This window comes from Crinia signifera, chromosome 3, assembly GCF_055691185.1.
Source record: "Crinia signifera chromosome 3, ASM5569118v1, whole genome shotgun sequence".
In the NCBI taxonomy this organism is placed as follows: Eukaryota; Metazoa; Chordata; class Amphibia; order Anura; family Myobatrachidae; genus Crinia; species Crinia signifera.
Window position 1 is genome coordinate 60855449 of NC_139219.1, and position 7414 is coordinate 60862862.

General features: G+C 46.5%; 1 long non-coding RNA gene across 2 annotated transcripts; it reads right to left on the reverse strand.

Moving 5' to 3' along the window:
• Positions 1 to 1515: 1515 nt before the first annotated feature.
• Positions 1516 to 7018, reverse strand: LOC146062497 (uncharacterized). Of its 2 annotated transcripts, XR_014471358.1 has the most exons (4): positions 5932 to 7018; positions 5744 to 5836; positions 4597 to 4709; positions 1516 to 3290 (listed from the first exon to the last, which is right to left on the reverse strand). It is a non-coding gene; the product is annotated as an uncharacterized LOC146062497 (long non-coding RNA). The 2 variants fall into 2 exon arrangements; XR_014471357.1 differs by having other exon boundaries at positions 5744 to 7018.
• Between the last annotated feature and the right edge of the window lie 396 nt (positions 7019 to 7414).

Sequence of the window (7414 nt, forward strand, 5' to 3'; positions counted from 1 at the left end):
TATCATCAATACATTTAATTCAAAGTCTACAGTCTCAATGTAGCAAATCTAAGCAGGAATACAATAGTATTTTGAAATGTCACTTGATACAAATTTGCTATTTTTTCTGCAGCAGTCTCCTGTGTACTAAAGGTATTTACCCATCTAAGATTGTTCCCAGCTTCGGGAGTTGAGTATATTCATAAAAAGCTCTCCCCCAAATGAAAGTGGAAAGTTTCAGCATATCGCATATCTATCTACTTTTGTTCTTCAATTTATATATGTGCTATCACCCTATATAATCACTAGAGACAGGATTATATGCAACAAAGCTTGAAATATGCATGCAAATATGCATGAAAAATACTTAAAATATGCATGAAAAGTGTTAAAATATGCTACATTAAATAATAAAAAAAGTAATTTTTAACTTATTAATTTAAAAATCAGCATAAAATTAGTTGCAAAAAAACTTCAAAAATAGGCCCACAGCATCTGCAGATGTCTAGTGCTATACACAGGATTTTTTTTCTTCCTGGCTGCTACAGCATACTGCAGTGTCCAAAGCTCTTCTTGCATCAATACATGGACCCTCATCTCCAGCACCGATGGATCAAATGTCAGCATAGCGTGTGAGGGCGGCGCAGTGGAAGTCTTCCTCCCTCACTGTGACACGGCATTTCCTCTGCAATGCGTGATGTCACAACACTTCTGCCTGTCTCCTCTGCTGCAGAAGTCTGTCTCTTGGTGTAAAGTTCCAGGCCAGGGGCAGGCAAAGGTTCAGGAGCTTTGTAATGGCATCCGCCCAGACTGACTTTTATCAACATGGATTGGCAGCCTAGAGCAGTGTCCGACATAGCGTACATCCAAGGTTGCCCCAGCCTGCACACTCTACCACTACCTGGCCAGCAGCAGCAGGGCAAAGCAGTGATGTGACTTGCGGGTGGAAAGGGGGCAGGGCCTAAAATATGCACCATCACTAGATTTTAGGTAAAATATGCAATAACCAGTGAGAATGGGCAAAATATGCAAATGCATATGCAAATATGCAAATGCATATAATCCTGTCTCTAATAATCACATTTATGTTATTTGTATAATCTATATATTTTCTAAGAGTGCCCCAGAGTCTTCTTTTCTTCAGTGCCTTTTTTGAGTGTATTTCAGGGGAGCACCACTAACCAGTTACCCAACCCATGGTTCACTTGCAAAGGCAAATTCCTTCGCAAATGGAAATGAGGGAGGTGGGGGGGGGGGGGGGGGGCAGATGTAAATTGTGCAGAGAGAATTAGATTTGGGTGAGTTATTTTGTTTCTGTGCAAGGAAAGTACTGACTGTTTTTTTTTATACTGCAATATAGATCTCACTTTGAAGTAAAACCCCACCCAAATCTAATTCTCTCTGCAGATGTTACATCTGCCCCACCTGCAGTGCACATGGTTCTGTCCTTTTGAGAAGGAATTTGCCTTTGCGAGTGACCCAGAATAAGGGCCCAAATCCAGATAATGGGCGAGATTTATTGTGTTGACCGTTTTTCTGAAAATGCGATTTTAACTCAAATCGCCGTGTATCGCCATTTTTTAAAATCGCATTTTTTACAGAAATCGCGTATTGAATGGCTCGCGTAATGCCGCATGAAAAGTGCGATAGATGGCGATAGACGGCGATATGGTGCGAATTGAGTTGATGTAATACGCCATAAAAGTGCGATTTCCGGGTTAGGTCATGTGCGTATTTGCGGCCAACCGGAATGCGATTAACACCAATACATCTGATCAGCCCATACAACATGCTAACCTATTGGCCCACCTTAGTCCCTTGCAATACGCATCACACCCCCTATATAAAGGGGCGCAGACGCCATTTTACCCTTTGAAAGGGAGTAAGGCGTTTGAGATGGAGAGGAGAGGAGCAGTCATAAGGTGCAGATGAGGCAGAGGGACAGGCAGCTTGGGCCCAAATACCCCAACCACTGGGAGAGGTAGGAGAGTGAGAGGCAGCACTGCCAGAGGCAGGACAGGGAGAGCCAGCATGCTCCCAGCAAGAGCTGCGCCAGGGAGAGGCCACATGGTGGAAGCTGAGCAGGTGGCTATGGAGGATTAGGAGGAAGCAGGCACAAGCCATGTGTCCTCACAGGAGGAACAGAGTGCCAGGCACACAGAGGAGGAGCTGCAAGAGGGTGATTTCTCAGAGGTGGACTGGCCTGTGCAGGAGGCAGATGAAGCAGACTTGGAGGTGCTAAGGGAAGAAGCAGGACAGGAGGAGGAGGAGGAGGAAGAGGGTGAGGCTGAAAATGTGGAGGAGGAGGAGGATGATGCAGCTCGTACAGCTAGTGGGAGGAAAGTCAGGTACTCTTATGAGGAGAATATGGCCCTGGTGCGTGCACTCTTGCCCCTGTATGACCGCCTACTTGGTCCTCACATCACCGCACAAGTGTGGCAAGAAAGAAGGGGATGTGGGACAATATCACCTCCGCGGTAAATGCAGTTAGCACACACAAGAGGAGTGTGCGCAACGTCAAAAAACGATATAATGACATCAAGCGCCTCCTCAAAGCCAAGCTTGCCCTGGAGAAGAAAGAGGCCTGTCGCACAGGAGGTGGCCCTAGGCAGGAAGTCCGCTTTAAGGCCTATGAGAGGCTGCTACGCCGAATCATCCCACCGGAGGTGCTTCCCGGCATCCACATTGCCGACACAGACAGGCCCCCACTCCACCGCCAACTGGTAAGTGTCCACACATGTCAACTACACATTTTGCTATGTCATGTGCGCATGCTATTATGGTGGTATGCTTTATGTGTCCAAAAGATTGCTGTGTGTGGAACTACATATCCCAGCAAAATAACAGTTTGCTAGCTTGCATTGCTAAATAATGGACTGTGCATTTTGCTGGGTTATGTAGTTCCACAGATCCAAATAATGTGTGCTGTCCTAATCACTGTAGGGCTGCAGTGTACTTGATTGTTAATCCATATCAATCATCTGGGTAGTTGGAAAAGCACTTTACAGTCACTTTTACATGTGTAATCTGCTGGTCTTTCCTGTTACTTGCAAGTGGATTAAAAATATCGTTCACAGTCATAATAATGAAATAACCACTTCAGTTCAAAGTCTTCACATTCCTTATGTAATCATAGCAGAGTAAAAAAGTTTGATTTTGGTAAAGTTTTTATCAGCATATTTGAAAAAGTGCCAGTTAGGTGCAAATGATCATTATGGAAAATGTCTTCTTCTTTCAAACAGCTCCATCTCTGGAGTCCCAGCCTGCTGTTGAGCAACATCAGCCACATCCGATTGTTCACACTGTCCAGTCTGCAGGTGAGATATCATACTGTTACACAAACACATTGCACATTTCACACATGGCTGTCCCCACCACAGTAGCCTGTGCCAATGCATAATGCATGAGCAACACCTAACCATTCCAACTAAGGTAACATGACCCACCCAGTGGTGTAGCTAGGTGCCATGGTGCCCGGAGCAAGGGCATATTTCGCACCCCCCCCTCCTCCCAGTAATGAATTGGGGGCGTGGCTAACATGTGTTGGCATGTTACATTTGAAATATATAAGACACTGTAACGGAATCTGCTGCACTATATAAGACACTGTAACGGAATCTGCTGCACTATATAAGACGTTGTAACGGAATCTACTGCGCTATATAAGACGCTGTAACGGAATCTGCTGCGCTATATAAGACACTGTAACGGAATCTGTTGCGCTATATAAGACACTGTAACGGAATCTGCTGCGCTATATAAGACACTGTAACGGAATCTGCTGCGCTATAAAAAACGCTGTAACGGAATCTACTGAGCTATATAAGACACTGTAACGGAATCTGCTGCGCTATATAAGACACTGTAACGGAATCTGCTGCGCTATATAAGACCCTGTAACGGAATCTGCTGCGCTATATAAGACACTGTAACGGAATCTGCTGCACTATATAAGACACTGTAACGCCTAGGCAGCCTAGTGATGATAACACCACCACATTATCCTGTGTCTCTTACTTCTGTATTTGGGGGAATGCTTACTTTAATTAAGGGACAGAGCTTTGTAGCTTCCTCCCCTCACTCCCCCTCCTCCCTCCCATCTGTGTGCACTCATCAGCGGCAATACCGGGGGTCAGCTGATGTGTGTGCACAAGTCAAAGGTTAAAGTTAATACTTTACAGTTACGGAGGGAGACACTGGCTGTCCGAGCTGGCAGGTGAGAAGTGCCAGACGCGAGCTGCTTCCCCGGCACTGTGAGCCTCTGATCCTCTGTCTGCAGCCCCGGAGTACACAAGCAGCCTGCACCAGCATCATGCCTGTGTCTGTGGGCTGTGCTCAGAGCTGCAGCCCTGTCTGATCTCAAGCAGTGTCCAGCAACAGACATCAGGCTGTAGGTACACTCATTGACAGGACCAGCAGCTAGGCGCCGGGCAGGGCAGCTGCCGGCACACGCTGCCCGCCATTAGTGTAGTTAGTATGATACTTGCAGGGGATCATTTGCGGAGGGGGGGGGCGGGCTGGCAGCGCCATTCCACCAATCGGCGCCCGGAGCATGAGTGGTTCCGCCCTCCCTACGCCTCTGGACCCACCATACACCAATCTGCATAGCATACTTACCACTCTTTTCTCATTTGTAGGACCTTCACAACCGATGCCTGAACCTACGGATCCCATGCAAAATATGGACGACATGAGTGAAATCATCCTTGAGACGGTGCCATCGTTGGAACCTGCACAAAACCAAGCACACCCAGTCAATGAGGTCCCCTATACGCAGTCACATAGGCAGCAGCCCCCAATCATTACAGCCACCAACACCCCCACTCGTGCGGAGGAGTTGGCGCAATCCATCCATCTTTTCAAGGGGAACAAATAGCTTTTATGGAGGTGCAGACCACCCAACTAGAAACCGTTAAGGGGTATGTGCGTAACATAGCTCTGCAAATGAGACGAATTTCTCAAAGTGTGCATGCTAATGTAGGGACACAAATTCGTCTTGTCTCCACATTAGACACACGCTTAGCAGAAATTGGACAAGCCATTCAGGGCCAAATTACTAATTTTAGAGCACTAAATGCCAATATGGTTGAACAGACCCAAGCTATTAATGGGCAAACAACTGCGTTGATGTCCCTACAAACGCAACTCAGCCTCAGTGCAACTAGTTTGTTAGGTCAGCACCAAACCACATCTACCCAAAGTAGTAGTGTGTCCTCCACACCCATGAGTGGGTCCCCCACTACTCCCCCACGGTGTAGTGTCCGTACTAGGGGTGGTGGTGCCACTAGTGGTAAGGGTGCTAATACCCGGCCTGTATTCAAAAATGAATAATGTTGTTTGCATTTACATGTGTATCATGTTCTTTCTTTTTTTCCTTCACTCATGCAGTGAATGTTCATGTAAAATTTTTATATGGTATGGCCTATGCCTAAATGTTTCAGCAAGTAAAATTATTTGCATCCAGCAAACTTGTTGTCATTCTTTACTAATGATTACCCACACTGTTCTATTATGTATTGTCAACTAGTGACATTTTAGCAGACACAGGACTTTGGGTTGTGTGTGCTTATTTGTCATGGAATTTTAAGGAAATAGTCACATTTGAAGGGGATAAGCATTGGGAATTGCATGCTGTATGTAGGCGCCACTTGTTTTGCTACATTTCAACCACCTCAGATCAATGATCCATGTCACCTCCATCCATTAAGCCTATGTTAATTTGTATTTGCAAACATTTTTACACACAGAAAACTACAGTACTTACTTGACATTGTTATAGGTGTTATCATGTTGCCAGGCATAAAGTATGCTGTGGTGGGGTAGCTTGCAGGTGTTGGCCATTATTGTTGGTCTGCTTCTGGGCAATTAACATGGACAGGGAAAAATGTAATGTTAACAATGTATGTGTGTTACAGGTTCCCCTTTACTATTCATTGTACACACAAAAATTACCTGTGAAATGCTGCAGGATCATCCGTGTACGAACCATATCCCCGCTCTGTGTACTTCGCACTACAACATCAGTAGTTTGAGCTTCCTGCACGACTGCTGCAGTGGCCACATCTACATAATTTGGTTGACCCAAAGCTATGTTATGAAGCATGCAGCAAGCCTGGACAACCAAAACCACTTTGGCAGGGTGGTATAACAGTGTACCTGCTGACCTGTCCAAACACCGAAATCGGCTTTTCAGCACCCCAAAGGTGCGTTCAACTACATTGCGGGTAGCAATATGTGCAGCATTGTAGCGTGCTGTGCAGGGCTTTGTGGGTTCCGCAGAGGTGTCATGAGCCACGAATGACACCCATATCCTGAGTCACCTAACGTGTAAAGGGATTTGTGTGGTCACATATCATGTGGGGAATTTGCACATAATAGTAGCAGCCTATACTATATTGTTTGGGCTGGTCTAAACAATTACAACAGAAATGACTCTTGAATAGAAGGTTACACACATGGATGTTAAAGGGAAAGACATAGGTAAGCAAACATCATGTAAACAGTGGTAAGTGACTTACCAAGTAGCCAGCCCTCTGGCATGGTGTGGTTGTGGAAATGGTCCCAGAGAGCTGAGTGCCGCAGGATATAGGCATCATGGCAGTTCCTGGGATAGCCTGCAACCACACTGAGAATTCTGAGGTTGGCATCGCAGACCACCTGCACATTGAGGGAATGTCTGCCCCTGCGATTCACATAGACATGCTCCCTCACGTGCGGGGCCAGAATCCCAATGTGGGTGCAGTCTATGGCTCCCAGCACATTTGGAAATGCTGAGAGCCGATAGAATGCCACCTTCAGGTCCTGCCACTCAAACTCACAACGTGGGAATGTGATATATGTGCGCCACAGCTTCTTTAATGCATTTAACACTTGAGAAAAATGTTTAGAGAAAGTGGCTTGTGACACCCCCAAGGCCCATGAGCTCACAGACTGAGTGGAGCCTGTGGCAAACAAGTGGAGGGCACACATTAATTTCTGCAGCCCAGACACTGCATAGTTGGCCCCCCCTTGAGGGTCCAAATCATCTCTCACCTGCTCATATAAGTTCAACAGGTTCTGTCGGTTCAACCTAAACATGTCCACCACCTGCTGATCAGAGAGGGAGTCCAGGTACACCCTAGCACGGTACCGACGAGAAGCACGGAGTGGTCGGGGTACCTGGATCTGGTGGGCAGCATCATCCCTCCTGCGTAGCTCCTCCAAACGCCCCAGCTCACACACTAGCACCTCCAGTCCACTCTGCAAAATGTCCACCTCAAACAGCCTCACAAGTGGCCATAATCATGTGGGGGTATATGTAGGGGAGTTAGTAAGTGCTATGTGGGTCACCTGTGAGAGATTTAACCGTTTCTACGCTCAAACGCTGGCGATTTTAAGCAAATCGCCACCCTCTACTTGGTCTGTTTTTTGGGGGGGAAAAAATCGCATTTTGCTG